Below are 16,403 nucleotides of genomic sequence, written 5' to 3' on the forward strand. Positions count from 1 at the left end.
CCATCCACTCACAGTCCATGCTGTCACACTCCCATCCTACCTTTGCATTTACTGTTTCCCCCCACTCTTCTGTTTAAATTTGCAATACCTTCTCCCACTCCTTTCCACGTTCCTGCTTTATTTTTCTCCATAGCAATGGTCACCATGTATTCTAACTTTTTATTTACTGCTTGTCTCCCCTTCTGCCCCACCAGAGTCTGAATTCTGATTTTATATAGCCTGCCTTTTTCCTGCTCTATATTCAGTGCTAAAAATAGTCCTTGGAAATAGTAGCTGCTCAGTAAATGTGATGGAAGGAAAGGTGTGAAGGAAGAAACGAAAGGGAAGGAAAGGAGGGAAGGGAGAGTAGAGGAAGGAAGGGGAGAGGGGGCTTGGAAGGAAAAAGAACGTTAGGAAAGAAGAATGGAAGGGAAAAAGGGAAGCCTATTCTAAAAAATACATGAACTCCTGGCAAGCTTTTCAATACATTCAGGTAAACTTGTGGATGACTTACAGATTTATTTTTCTTGGCTCACAAAAAATTTTTCATTTAAAAAAAGCTGAAAAATTTCCATAGAATATCAGATTATGAGCTTTTCTCAAACAATCAGGTCTGGTTAACTGGGCCTGTGCTCCCATACCATGCCAGTCACCTAGACGTATGGACACAGGCTAGAATGACTTAATAAGCCAGAGAATTTAGGGATGGAAGCTGATGTCTCTCCTGGATTTGCTGAATGGCTTGGAGCGTCTCACTATGGATATGTAGCCCAGGAAGTCCTCAGAATAATTCAGATTCTTATGGAAACCTGCATTTCCAAAGGGGTTTCAATGAGCAGATCATGCCCAGGACTTTAAGTCCTGGTTCACTCACACCAGAGACCCCTGGGGCTTACCTGAGAGGGGCAGGTGTGCCCAGACAAACCCTCTACTGATCCTCTGTCCCAAGAATTTTCCCTGGAGAACCTGAACCCTGCAGCCCTCTAGTGAGGATGTTGGTGTAGATATGTTAAGACATGTTCACCCACTGCAGTGATGGTATCACAAATCCTATTTAGCTCTAAAATATGCTTAATATATGATTCCGCCCCCATGCATCTGTTCATTCATTCAACGAATTCATATTGCGCACCTACTAGGTGCCAGGCCGTGTACTAGGTACTGTGTATTCAAGTATTGAAGAAGACGCATGATCCCTGCCCTCACAGACCTCAGAGTATTACCAGGAAAGAGAAATGGGTAAATAATAAGTGATCGCATATTGCACAGGATGGTATCAAAACACAGCAGAGGCTCTGAGACTGTGGACTTAAAGTTCAACACGTAGAAAATATGCAGATGTTCAAAGCTTTTTCCTAAACTGCTTGAGGATAAGTTTTAGGGAAAATTAAGTCATTTTAAAATTTATTCTTCTAGGATACTTACAACATATATAAGCTTTCTCTGGAGTCCTTAATTTATTTTGAAATTTTTAGATGTAATTATCTAAAGGCCACTTTGTCTCAGTTTACCTACGCAAATATATGAAAATATTTTTATCTAAGTAGCTGAGCCCACCCTTTTGCATAAATCTGATCAATCTGAACACTTTCTCCAACCTACCTAAATTATTGCTATTTTCATTACTAATACTACTTATACCAGTAAATCTATCTACTATCATTTCTAGTTATTACTTTATTCTATAAATTATGTTTTTATTTTATAGTGTTCACAGTAGTAAATATTATTTATTGTGGTAAATATATAAAACATAAAATTTTAACCATTTTTAAATGTACAGTCAAATATATTCACATTTTTATTTAATCATCACCACCACCCAGAACATTTCATCATCCCAAACTGAAAATCTATACCCTCTAAACAATAATTCCCCATTCCATTCTCCCCCAACCCCTGGTAATCACTTTTGTTTCTGTCTCTATGCATTTGTCTATTCTAGGTACCTTATATAAGTGAAATCATTCAGTGTTTGTTCTTTTGTGATTGGTTTATTCTGCTTAGCATAATGTCTTTAAGTTTGGTCCGTATTGTAGCATGTATCAGAATTTTATTCCTTCTTAAGGCTGAATGGTATTTAGTTGTACATATATACCACATTTTGGTTATCCATTCATCAGCTGATGGACATTTGAATTGGCTATTGTGAATCATGCTGCTATAAACATAGGTGTACATATGCTTATTATGTTCATGTAGTGCTCTTAATTTTTCAAAGTGCTTTTGTGTCTACAGCTCATAAGCTCTGTGGGAGATAGAGTAGTTAGTGTTTTCCTCTTTGGGCAGATAAGAAGTCCAAATTATTGAAAAATTAAGTCACTTATTATTAGAGGGATAGTTTCTGACTCAGCCTAGAGAATCTTTTTCTTATCATACTTTTTATTATTCACTCCAGTAATCCCTTCACCAGCAGGGATGCAAAAGGAAAAATATCCTCATTGAGTTGCAATTGTAGGGCTGAACAAAAGTCTTCTTTTAGTTGGACATGCTAAATGAAATCAGCCTGCAATTTGGGGAAAAAATCAGTTTTAAAAATTTATCTTTCAAATATCATTGGCAGCTATTTTTTCTAGCAAAATGACTTTCTGGGCTAGCTAATCCAGACCTAGCCTTCGCTCTTCCCCCTCAACTGCACTATGGCTCAAAAATTCAGATTTCCCATGTACTCGAACCTGGAAAGTATGTCTAGAACCCAAATAAAATATCTAAATCTTGATTACTCAGGGGCTTAAATCATACCTGATACAGTTTCACATTCTGTTCTTGGATAACAATCTCCTTTAAATTCCAGAGATACCAATGCTCTGTTTGAACAGAGCTTTTGTGATGTTAAGAGGCCCTCGGATGACATTTGAGGGAGGAGAGTTGGGTCGAGGCACATAGGCGGCAGGGCCCGCAGACCGTGTCCCGGATGCTGCCCTTCCCGGTGAGGGTGCTGCTGGTTTGTGCTGGAGCAGTTTATCTAAACTAAATTCATATGTTCCTTTATGTCAATAATATTAGGCTAGATTTAGTTTTTTTTTAAATAGTGCTATTATTTGTACTACTTGTAGTTTCTATTGGTTTAAAAAGATATTTCTAACAGTTAAAACTGCTCAAAGTAACACTTGTGTTAATTTGATTGTATATAGACACACTATGGCATGTATAAAATGACATTAAACTTTGCTTTGTCTTGAAAATTTTGTGATTGAAAGACTACTGGAAACTCTGGCAAAAACTGTTTGAAATCATCAATACTCTTCTTAAACAAGCTTAGAATTCCAGTCAGTCTGTGGCTGGTCAAGGGAACAGGATACCCTTAATTTGCTCTGTGGCCCCCAGCAAATCAAACCAAGTACCTTTACTTTACAATCTTGTACCCCTCCCACCCCCCCACCCCCCCACTTTATCTTAAGTCAAGAAGTCAAGTGTTTGTTTTATACCTCAGCATGGTCCAGGATTGGGCTGTTCTCCATTGAGGGTACAAAAAAAGAGGATGAGATGCCTATTCTTGGGGACTTTCCAATCCAGTTCTGTTGAGAGAAACCTCCCCCTCTTTACCAGATGTGACTCCTAGGTTTGTAGCTGTTTTCTGAGGAAACAAAGAAATAGAAATCTGTGGAAGTCAATGGCATTCTGTGCTCTAGCCCTTCTTGTAGTTGCCTCAGAAGAGATCACAAAGGGTTAAGATTAATGTTTAAAGCTCATACCCATTAATTTGAAAACAGCCACAACCCCATTACTCACATGGGTAAAGAGACATAAAATCTTCCTAGAGAGGAAATATAAAAAGCTGATGAAAATCTGAAGAAAAACATTTTGGTCTCGATGGCAGTAAACAAGAATAATACAAATTAAAATGAGACACTGTTTTCTCCATATACTTCATAAGGTTTAGAGAATATTAAATTCAGTGTTGGTGGGAGTGAGGTGAAGTGTTTATTCTCATTAACTGCTGATAGTAGTTTGAATTATAACTATATTTCTAGAAAATAATTTTCTAGTATCACACAATATTGCTTTTAATGATAGAAATCTTAGAACTAGTCTCAGTAAGTGATCAAGATACTTCATGGACAGAAAATTGATAGCATTTTAAAAAATAGAAAAGTTGTAAACAAACTAAATGTTTAGTTGCTTGGGTATATTTTATTACATTTTATGTACCAATAAATGAATTATTATGCATCAAATATTCACATGAATCTTTTTATTATAAATTTTTAAAACATGGAGAAATATATTTGTCATATTTTAATTAACAAAGAGTAATTGTATTACAAAGAGTAATACAAATTATATATAGTTTGGGATCAATTATTTTGGAATAGTAGAAAAAGAACTACAGAGAAATGTATGAAATGTTAACATTGGTTATCTATAGGGGAATGTTTATAAGTGATTTTTTTCTTTTATTTTTAACCTTTTATATATTACACAAGTATTCTATAGCAGTCAGGAAAAAAAAAATATGTAAAATAAGTGGTCAGAAAAAGAAAAAAAAAGTGGTCATGTGGATGGATATCCAGAACATGGTTCTAAGAATAGAGACCGTGAAAATATTGTTGACTTATTTATTCTTCCCGTCTACTATCTGTCTGACTTTGGGGTAAATCACATAATTTATGAAGCATGTATTTTCTCATCTATAAAATATCATATTAAACCTCCTCCCAAGTTTGTTAGGAGAATCATTTGAAGTGACAAATATGAAAAATACTTTCAAGATTATAAAATACTAAGAAAAACCTAAAAGATGAATTGAGGTTGATCTTATGACGTATTTCTATGTGGTGACTATCAAGTGTGAGGGTATAGGCTGTGGCCATACAACATAAAGAAACCACAAGGCTTAACTGAGGACAAATTCATAACCCACTAGGTGCCTAGTCTAGGGCCTTTCTTTGTGTGGGTTACCACCCATAGCATTGGCGATCTGGGAAAGTGGTGGTAAGGGACGGGCAATATAAAGCTCAGTTGGCAATGCAAGCCAGGCCATGAAGGGATTTAAAAGTCAGGCTGAAGACTTGATAGGTTTATCATCACTGGTTAGGATGGAGGCATATTAGGTGTTTCATTTGCTTTGGGCCTGGTTGAGACACCTGGTTTGGGGATAATGGTGGCTCAAACAGTAAAGAATCTGCCTGCAATGAGGGAGACCTGAGTTGATCCCTGGATTGGGACAATCCCTTGGAGGAGGGCATTTTGCCTGGAGAATCCCCATGAACAGAGGAGCCTAGAGGGCTACAGTCCATGGGGTCACAAAATGTTGGACACAACTAAGCGACTAAGCATAGCACAGCACAGCGTAACAGTGGCCAATTTGCTGGATAGACTTAATGGTCAGGGGAGTGGAAGAAGGAGTCTGGCTAGGTCAGAGTTTTGGCAGTTCCTGAGATGATGTTCTCAACAAGGACTTGGTGGGAGGAAAAGAGTAAATGTCAGAGAGATTTCTCAAGGAGAGAACTTGTGATAGATGGAACACAGAGGGTAAAGGAGAAGAAAGACTCAAAGATATCACTGATATGTCTTCTCTGGGAGATGGGGAAAGGGCTGCATTCCTTAACAATCCCGCCTAAGAGACTGAATGTACAAGCCGACAATGGCTAGACCAAATGTAACAACTGAGCTCTGAGGCCAGCCTCTGAGCAGTGAGCTCATCAGAGTCAGGACTTGGCAAGAGATGGTCAAATTCCCTATTCTATTTAATCCCTGCTTCCAACTCAAGAGTTAATTAGCCAAAAAAAAAAAGAAATGTTCTCCTAACCAATCATATGGGATGCTGCACTTCTAGCTAGCCCTCCTCCTGCTTTTGCTAGCAGTGTCCGGAAAGATCACACCTTTTCTCACCTTCTATTTTTCCACTATAGTAGATGTGATGTCGGAGAAGGCGATGGCACCCCACTCCAGTACTCTTGCCTGGAAAATCCCGTGGACGGAGGAGCCTGGTAGGCTGCAGTCCATGGGGTTGCGAAGAGTCGGACGCGACTGAGCCACTCCACTTTCACTTTTCACTTTCATGCATTGGAGAAGGAAATGGCAACCCACTCCAGTGTTCTTGCCTGGAGAATCCCAGGGACGGGGGAGCCTGGTGGGCTGCCGTCTATGGGGTCGCACAGAGTTGGACACGACTGAAGCGACTTAGCAGCAGCAGCAGCAGGTGTCATGTTCCTCTCCCTTCAAGTCCCTGAAGTGCATGTGATGGTGGCTGACTCCCTTGTTACAGTAAACTCTAAATAGATCACCTCTGTTTGTTCTCATTTGGATGGCCTTTATTTGTTTCTGCTCTCCCGTATCTATCCTCAGTTCAGTCACTCTTCGCAGTAGTATTATCTGGCAGACAATTTGATGATTTGAGAGAAAGCATCACTAGGAATCACGTCTGTCCCTCAAACTAATTCTGTGGCTTTGGACCATCTCTTAACCTGTTGAACACCCATTTCCTGAATCGGTAAAATGAAATGTGTCCATCACAAGGTGATGAAATTCTGCGTCCTGGTGTTCAGAAGATGTAGTCTGTCACACTGTAGACTAGAAGTCCAACAGATCCTTAACTATCTACACATATATTTCTGCCTTTAATTTTCAGAAGGAGAAAGAAAGAAGGAAGAGGGAGGAAGGAGAGCAGAGGGGGAGGAAGGCAGATGGGCTCTCTCAGATCTGATCCAGTTTAAAGCTTCTCTAACAGGGAAATGAGAGGCCCATGGTTTCCAAACTCCCTTGAATGAGGAGACCAGTGTCTGTTTTACTTGCCTAAACCTGACGCTACAGCACCTGTTCCTCCTCCAGTCTGAGCAGTGATAAAGTCTGACCTCACCGCTCTGAAGAGGGCCTGGCAACCTGTAACAGGAAGGGACGTGTCCAAGTGCAGCCTCTGCAGGAAGAGGAATGAGAATTAGGCTGCACAGACACCAGTGGGGACTAGTTTCTGTTCTGTCCTCACCCCTCCAGAGAAGAAACAGACATTTATTTGACCCTAGCGATTACACATCCTTTCCAATTAGAACTCAGGACCTGGGAGGGAAAATGTAGGAGTGCTGAAGAGGCACTAATTTTTCAACATCACATTGTATTCTACTTGGTACCTTTTTCATCACATGAAACTACCCATGCAGGCTTTCTTGATTCTACATATTCCTGCATCTACATATTTTCTTGATTCTACATATTCCTGTGATCCATTGTCACTCATTACACACATTAAATAAGGATTTAGTTGCAGACGCATTCAATTCGCTTTCACAGTCATTGAGTCTTTGGTATCATAGTGAGAAAGAACAAATCAACATTTGGGGTTCAACATAAATAGTACATTTCTTCTGAGGTTTTCTTCTCGGAGGAAGCACAGAACTACAATGACTTTGAATTCGGTTAAAAGTTTGAGGCATTCACAGCTTGTTGCATGTGATGGACTTACTAATACTTTTTCTCACCTGGAGGAAATAAGTTGCTTGTTTTGAATTTCAGTTATCAAATTGAAAAACCTTACTCCTCTAGACCAAAAGGATACAATGAGACAGTGTGGGAGAAACTGTTTGTAAACTATGTTGTAAATGTCACAATGATGAGAGACCAGGAGGCCAGAAGAGATGGAGTCCCTGTTACTAGGCCACCTTTCAAGGTCAGGCACCAATCAGTGAAGCATCCAACAACACAACTCAGGTTCCTTAAAGGCAAGTCCCTGCTCCTTATTCAAGGTAATTCTTGATCGTGTTTTAACCTGTGACTCATTGTACATGAAAATCAGAATAGGACAACACCTGAACCCTTTGACAGCTTATGCAGTTTATGAAAATCTTCAAGAAAGCACCCCTGTGGCATTTTTCAGATTCTCAAGGTATATATGATTCCCCATGCCCACCCCCATAAAAGATGAAAAAAAAAACATTAAGAACTCTTAATCTAATGCTATAAAACATGAAGGAGGATATCAAGTGAAGGACAAAAAATAAGAAAACAATCCATGGATACTACTTGATCTTATCATGGTCAAGAAGTAATGGTTACTTTTGTACCTCTAAGTAATAAGAACATTCAAATTATTCCTTTTGACCACTAGCTCAAGAGAAACGATGCTTTTTCCACCAGCCCCCTTCTCCCAGTTCCTTTGTACTGTTTAATTTTGATGGAAAGACAATGCCTAATAGGATCATTTCAGAATATGGAGGAATTACTACCTAGGATATTTTTTCTCTTGCAAGGAAAAGTGCTTGTTTATTTTGGCTTTCCCATGTTTCTCCCAATAATGAGCCTAAGTAATGTTGTTGAACTAGAGGCTGGCCGGCTTTCAGAAGCAGCCATTGAGAAAGGACTGATCTGAAATGAGAGAAGAGGGAACCATTAAGCTAAAAATAAAATGAATGCCAAGCTTTGACTCTCTCCAGGGTTCTCTTATGTGTCATAACTTATGCTTCATGAAGGTCCCAAGGGGGGAGGTCATGAGTCAATGTCACTTGGCTGGTTCAGTGCAGGCCACTGGGCTCAATGTGTCAGTATACTCTGCCCCTGACCACAGGGGCCTGGGATAAACCAAGACATAAAATAACCTGACTTGCCCCTGAAGGAAGAGAAGCTGCTGCTAAAATGAGACTTGGCCTTTTAGTAAGGTCTACACATCCCTTTGACCCCAGGACTTTTGGCAGAATTTCTGGGAATGGCATGCCACAGCTTCTTAATCTATAAACAGCAGAAAATTTATACACCATCTCCATGAATCTCAGAAGAAATGGCCAACAATTCTCTAAATGCATGCTATTTAAATGTTATAGATATATGGTTCAGGACTTACTATACAGAATCATAGCATTTATAGGTAGCATTATGGATGGAATCTTAGACGCCATTTTAGTCTAGGAATTACACACAAGCTAGAGAGAAGACTCCTTGGCAATGTTAATTGAACACAGTGGTTACAAGCTGAGACACCTTGTATCCAGTTGCTTGGTTTTGAATGCCAGTTCCATCTCTGCACTGTTCTACCTCAGTGTCAGCATGTGAAAACTAAGAATAATTCAAGTTTCTACGTCATAGGGGGCTCTGAAGAGTAAATCAGGTAATAATATATTTAAAGTGTTTGGGCTATCTGTCAAACTAAGTACTATATAATGTTTGCTCATATTGTTGGAGAATTTCACACAGTGCTACATAATGCTTATTATACAGTTTTTAGTTCTTATTAACCACAAAAGAACCTACATGTATTTGAAAAGTGGTAAATCATGTATATGGGATACATTATCTATTCAGTTTACACAGCGTTCATTGGAGAAGGAAATGGCAACCCACTCCAGTGTTCTTGCCTGGAGAATCCCAGGGATGGGGGAGCCTGGTGGGCTGCCATCTATGGGGTTGCACAGAGTCAGACACGACTGAAGTGACTTAGCAGCAGCAGGGAATATTCTTGGACCAGTTTTGGTTACTAGAAGTAAATTCTCTTTCCCAGGGTATATACAGGGTTGGAATGGAGGCTAATTAAAAGCAACAACAATAGGAATTGAACACTTTATTGAATGTTCCAGTTGCCATGCTAGCTGGCTTACCAGGAGTGATTTTATTTCATTCTCCTGACAGCCCTACCAGGTTAATACTATTATGATCTCTATTTTTACCTGTGAGGAAACAGACTGATAACCCTTACATGCCTTTCCCAAAGCTGGCATGTTGCAGGGCCTAGCTCTAAATCTTAGACTGTGCTGTAAGTCACACTATGTACTGACTTCTTTCCAGTGACTCTAAGAGCGATGGAAATCATAGGTTTCTGAGAATCACTTGCAGACCTGGGATAAAGACTCAGCCTTGAGCCAATAATCAACAGATGCAGATGGGTAAACAGGAGCACAGACACAGGAAAGCAACCCTTGTAGAAACAAATGGAAAGGAACGCAGAAGTCTACCATGTAAACACAGTCCTAGCAGTGGCACAGGGAAAAGAGGTCAGCTCATCAGTGGTTTCCCTTCTCTCCTGAGTCTTTCTGTCATTCAGAGTGAATTCATGCATTTTCCAGCCTCTCATGCCTTGGCTCGGCTGGTGTGTTCCACACCGTCTCCTGGATCTCAGATGGTCCTTGTCCTTTGAGACTTCCACAGCTTGTTCCACTGCATCTGAAATCTTTCCCCTGGTTGCTGACACAATTGAAGACTATTTTCTTACCTGACCCTGTCCTACAGGGTCCTGACTGTCCAACCATACTTTGTTATAAAATTTAATCAATTATTCTTAATCTTGTAGAGACTTAAAGGTTTCCCCTGCCCTTCTGGGCTAACTACTACCCTCCTCTCTATATTCACCCACAGATGCCTCAGTAAACATTGAAATGAAAAGATCCTTTGGAATAGGAAGTCTTAAAGTCATTATATGAATTGACCAATAATTCGGACTGTAGGATTCAAGGGTAGTTCAAGGATGGAATGTATATTCACAAGCAGCAGAAGTCACGCGGGTTGGGCTGTAACTAAAGGCTTGCGGTGTAGTTGGCGCAGGTCTCTGCGTATAGCATGTCGCAAGCATACTCCTCCATTATGTTTCTAACAATGTCACCAAAGGCCACATTGCCTCGTCTACACAGTATAGAATTTATTACTATCAACCAAAACTACAAAGTTTTATTTCACAAGCACAAGTTCTTCCAACTGGTATTTGTACATTTACACTTACAAACCAAGTAAATAATCTTATATTTATCATTGTTGTAAAGGTCTAGGGAGATTCAGATCATTATTCCAACATGTTAAGATCTGTTTGGATTTTGATGATGTCAAAGCAATAATATATTAAGAAATTTGTTAAACATACACTTATCTAAAGTGAAAATATTAGGATAAGACCAATAACAGAGTTTTTTTTATAAGCCAACACCAATCAGCTCCCCCATCCCCAGTTGCTAAGAAGTATCTCTAAGTATGTTCATTCAACCAGTTATTAATCTTCTAATTGCATTAGCTCAGCTCGTATTTCTTAATCTTGTCTCCAATAACATCATGAAAGAATTACACAATGCCCCACTGAAGTTCATGTGATAAGTAGTATTTCGTCTATGGCATTTCCTTGAACAATGCTTCCCACTAATTTGGCCAGATTTAATTTAGCTAAAAGCAATTTGACAAAAAACAATTTGTTTAAGAAGACAGTTTTGTCAAAACAATGATCTAGTTAAAACAGAATAATGCCAATCGGCATTTTTTCAAAGTTGGTCATTTTTTTGTATACTCTGGACAGAATTGTGACCCATTTTGCACCTTATATATTTTTGTTCATATTTTGCCTTTTCTCAATAGTTTAATTTCTTAAATTTCTAGCTCATTTCCAGTTATTCCTATTAAGCCTTACTTATAATGTAGAATGAAACAATCTGACTATTCAGCAATTAATTAGAATGTAAATGTCTATCAACTGATGGATTATTTTTAAAAAATATACTAGGTTTCAAATGCCATATGGTAAGTAAAATATCATATGTTAGTTATTGGAAACACATATTAAAGGCTATCATACTCTAATGTGAAATCATTGGTTAGCCCTATTTGAATATCATTATGTTAAACAATTTTTTTCTGGTTTGTATTTATAATTTTCCCATAATGAGCATGTGTTTGCTTAAAAAGGCTGAAATAATACATAAATCACAGTGATGGTCTATTGTTTAATTACTTTATTAGCTTCAAATAATTAGCTCCTTTTGCTTGATACTTAGCTTTTCTTGAGCAATTCCTTAATTGTTCAAACTTTTTACAATACAGACAGAGTAATTGTTTGAAGATAAAGGATATACATAGTGATATAAATAAAAAGTTCTGAAAAGTGTAAAATAATGTTTACAGATACTTACAGCTTTATAAAGCTGTCCTATGTTTTGTCACCCATAAGGGAACATATAATGATGGAAGATCCTCATTTTCAACTAATTTATTGTGTTGACCAATTTGCTTTAGATCAAATTACCTTTGGCTATCTGCTTTTCATGCTGTCTACCAAGCTAATAATACATTAGAGAAAAGAAATGTGACCATCAAGGTGATTTTTTTTTTTTTTTTTAGTAAATCTATTCTGATTCTAGGGATCCACTAGCATCTCTTTCAGTTGTTCCACAAACCACTCCTTTAATAAACCATTTTTGAATCTTGCCAGTGTGTGAAAATTAAGCAATATGTTTAAGTTCCTCTTGAAACTGTCTAAAGACAGCAATGGTGAGTAACCTCCTACTTAAAATAAGTGCCGGCAAATGTGGCTAGGATGACGTCCGGGCACTTTATTCCAAGTATTTTCTCAAGGAAATTGCTCAACTTCTCCACCATCTGGCATCTCTACAGAATCACATCAAGAATATGACATATATTTAATATTCTCCCACCCTATAGGTATCCCGATGCTATTTTTCCCTTGACCCATCTTACTGTTACTACTGTGATTTTAAAAACCAGTGTGGTTCCCAGGGCCATGATTGCTGCTTGACCCTGTTCTTACCTCCTGGTCTACATTTATGGCTGTCTGAGAGGGCAGGTGTATAGGAGTCATCAAAAGCTCCTGGAAATTGCCAGCCATGTCTCCCTGAGCCCTGTCATGCTGCTACCGGTACCTAGGGGATAGGTTGCACTTTCTATTATTTTGCCTAATACACCAAATTACATAGATAAAATATTTAAATTATCTTCCATCTTGTCTGTGAAAGGATACAGTCAGGTTATTAACTTTTAAGTCATAGTCTTCACTTTCCTAGAGCTTTTAAAAAATAAATGGTCTAACCATATCTCTCAGTTTTTGTTTACCTAGATTTGCATGCTGGGTAATCTCAATAAAAACTTATAGAATTATTGAAGGAATGTGTGTCACATGGGATGTGAAATTGTAGAAGATAAATTCAGCTATTCCTTCAGCCTTCCATTCATCCAATAAAAAGTGAAAAAAATAACAAAAGGAAACTATTAGCTCTAGAGGCAGATGAGATTCTTTAAATATGAGTTCTGTAATGGTGGTGATTTCAGCAGGGTTTGGTTGTTAACAGTGAGAGAATTCTTGTTCTTAGTCTTATAATTCTAGTGCTTTTGTCTACCTTTTGGGAACTTCCTCCAAACATTGCAATGCTGAGAAATCAGAGTCTGAATGCAGCTATGAAGAAAAGACTCAAGATTTTCAAAGACGAAAAACACAAGAACTTCAGTGAATCAATAGAGGAGATGTCATCCTTAGATAAAGAGAGAAATCTTGAAAAAAAAATTATGATCCCTTATTAGGCAGTTTTTCCTGAACTGACATAGGCAATATATTTCACCTTTGTTCCTCCCACAACTCTTTTTTTTTCCCTCCTGCTTTTAATTTTACTAAAATAAGAAAAGGAATTCCTAAGAACGGCTGTGATATAGTGTCTGGTTAACAAAGCTAGCACATTGCCTAAATATTTATTCTCACGTACAGGGTATTTGGATTGCAGATGTGCAGAAATATTGTCAGGTTAAAAATAACTCTTCCCACAAGGCGGTGGTGCACTGGAATGCTAATCCAAGCCCACTGCCTATCCTTGTGAACCTTGCATCCTGGGTGTCCTAGTTGTACAAAGTAAACAGCCCGAGCCTCATTTCCTTAGGAACCTCACCTTTTCTCTTGAGCCATTAAAAAAAAAAATTTGTGCCGAGACTAGCAAGAAACAGGGCAATGAGAGAAGGAGAAAAATCCTCAGAGAGCCACTCTGCATTCTCCTACATTCTTTATTGTGTGCCTGGTGAGGAAATTTTCTTCTCTTCAGGCCAAAGGTAGCTTAGACATTCTAATCCTTAGAGTGAGTAAGTACTTTGCTTAAACCCTGTGCAGCTTATCAGTAATGTGGTTCAAAGGGTAGGCTCATGGAAATACCTGGGGCCAGGTTAGGCAGCTTAATCCTGGAAGGGAGAATGCCTGGAAGGCAGGTGGCGTCCAGGTCAGGTCCCACCTTGTACTACCACTTCAGACTTCAGGCAGGGTGCCTTCGCCCCTCTGGGGTTCACCTTCTCAGCCTGAAAACCGAAAGCAACTTGTATCCCAAGAATGTGCCCTGGAGGCAGTATAACAACATAGACCACAAGTCATGGGGAGAAAGACAATGATGAGCAAGAATCTAATTGATCTGTGTGGATGCAGGTTGGTGCTGTCCATGAAAAAGGCACAAAAAGAGGTTTGGAGATCTCAGGGAAAGTTTAAGATACTGACAGTTAACTTAGTCCTCATGGAAGTGCCAAAGGCAAACTAGGAGAGAAGAGGCACCTAGCAGAGATTTAAGAGAAAAGAAGTAGCATGAATATAGGTGTAGGTCTTCTCCTTTATGGCCTGCAGAGCACAGGCAGAAGATTCAGCGTCTTCTCTTCCCTCCAACAGAGAGAGATTTTACGGTGATGCTCTCTTAGATCATTTGGATACCTGAAAGCATCCAGTATTCCACTCTTGGAGTCTGAACTTGAATGAAAACATTAAAAGCACCTATAAATTTCTACAGAAAGATTGGGATTTTTGTTAACAGCATTAGACAAGTAACTGCTTTACATACATACTGTCGAACTTGTTCTGCAGCATCTTTTGTCTGACAAGCCTCTGACTCTTAGTCTGCATTACAGTAACTTCTAGCCTCCCAACTTCATTTGCCACAATCACAAGGAACTGGCCTGCACACAGCAACACCTGATCCCAGCAGTTTCCACCTCTTGCAGAGCAGTGCCAACACCACTGTAAAGCAGGGTTCCACTAATTCCCCTCCCATGCTTAAATTAACAGGCAGCCAGCGACACTTAAGATACAGACCCGCAGACCTGGACTGACATTTGGTTACAATTCCACTGGGATTTTCTCTCTATAGCACTAGTCCTGCATACAGACCCATTTTCAAGTGGCAAAGATAATTTGATCCCATTTTAAAGGATGCTTATTACACTGAGAGCAGAGAAAAAACCTGGCCTATCCTGGGAACGTTCACACAAGTTTACAAGTATAACATATCAATGTGACTATTTCATTTTGGAAGAATTTTTTTTTAAAGCAATGGGTTTGTGGGGTTTTTTTTGTCTTTTTAAATCAGAGCTGTATGTGCATGTTTGACAGTGAGCTGTTATTCTTAAAGGCAGCAGGAGAAGGCAGCATGTTAAAGTTTCACGTTAAACAAAAAAGAGTTTTAAGAAACGTCCTCAAATTACATTCACAGTTTGAAAGTTCAAGAATTGTGGCTGAGCCCTGCTTACCTTACAGTTTCAGGTCCCAAGGGGTCTTTAAATTTAAAGCAGTACATCAACTGTGCAGGACTGATTTTCTTGCATAAAAGTCTAATCTGTCATAGCACCCAGCTCACCGGGAGGAGCCAGCCTCCTGTTCCCAAGCACCAATGAGGGAACCAAAGGAGCACATGTGGGAAGTGGCTTCCTTGAAAGCCTGTCACAGTCTGCACATGCTCTCTGTGACGGAGGTGCCAAATCAACCTTGGCTGGAAGCTCACAAAGCACCTCATTGTGAGTCCCGGACATCTCTCTGGGGAGAAGAAAAGGTTATTTAAAAAAAAAAAAAAAAAGGCTCTACTCAATCTGAAGTTTTCATGCTTTTGTTGGAATGGGCCTCTCATTCATTAAAAATATAGAGGAGCTATTTTCTGTTAATCAGCTTCCTGGGGAACAAGTATAACTAATAACAATACATCTATATATTGAGATAAGAGGGGAAGCTTATCTTTTCGAATTCTGCTACTTACTGGTCCTGGCTGGTGTGAAGGAGGGCTCCATCTCATTACTTAGAAAAGGGTCTACTCAGTAAGAACTGACAGGATGCTTTATTGGAACAAAACTCACATTTATGATTATGAGTGCAACAATAATGTTTGTTAGCTTGGACCCACCAGGCCCAAGGATAAAATGAAAATCTACCGTATCTCTGTTATAAAATCATCAGTGACACTGACATAATTCAACTGGACTCTCCCATCAAGTTAACTGGAAGTCATTGTGAGAAGGAATTGCACATCTTCTCATGGGACAAAGATGTACAATGACCAGAAAAACATTTGCCTGTGACCTTCATAGACACCTGCTTTAATGTGCTACAGAAAAGCATTATTGAATGAGGGGGGAAAATGTCAAAATACTCAAACTTCTTTAAAATCCAATGTTAAAGTCTTGATCCATGACTACCCTTTTCTTGGAGTTTGATGTTCAGTCCTTCTGCCATCTTTGCTCAGACACTAGTCTGAAGCAGTTTATCACAGTGAGCAGGTAGCTATGGATGTAAATAAGATAGAAAAGCAGCACCATGAAGTGGAGCAAGGAGACCCATGTTCAAGTTCTGGTTCTGTTTGTATCATTAACTCTAAGCCCAGGAAAATCTTGAGGTCTCTATGGGTCTCATTTTTTTGTTTTCTTCCTGTAAAGTGAGGGAGTTAGACTAGTCCAGAAATGGAAAAGAGAATGCATGCAGTCTCTGAGTGCAGTTCACTGGGTAG

General features: G+C 39.1%; 1 protein-coding gene across 3 annotated transcripts in view; it reads right to left on the bottom strand.

The window, feature by feature from the left end:
- Nucleotides 1–15,308, bottom strand: part of STARD13 (StAR related lipid transfer domain containing 13) — a 482,949-nt gene extending 467,641 nt beyond the window's left edge. The window contains exons 1-2 of one of the 3 annotated variants that reach the window (XM_044927356.2): nt 15,160–15,308; nt 3,408–3,556 (exon numbers count right to left, since the gene is read on the bottom strand). The gene's annotated coding sequence lies outside the window, so the exon portion shown is untranslated. The remainder of the gene's footprint in view (nt 1–3,407; nt 3,557–15,159) is intronic. The other 2 variants (XM_044927355.2, XM_025262908.3) reach the window with 2 other exon arrangements.
- Nucleotides 15,309–16,403: the final 1,095 nt, after the last annotated feature.

Source organism: Bubalus bubalis, chromosome 13 (genome assembly GCF_019923935.1).
Source record: "Bubalus bubalis isolate 160015118507 breed Murrah chromosome 13, NDDB_SH_1, whole genome shotgun sequence".
Taxonomy (NCBI): Eukaryota; Metazoa; Chordata; class Mammalia; order Artiodactyla; family Bovidae; genus Bubalus; species Bubalus bubalis.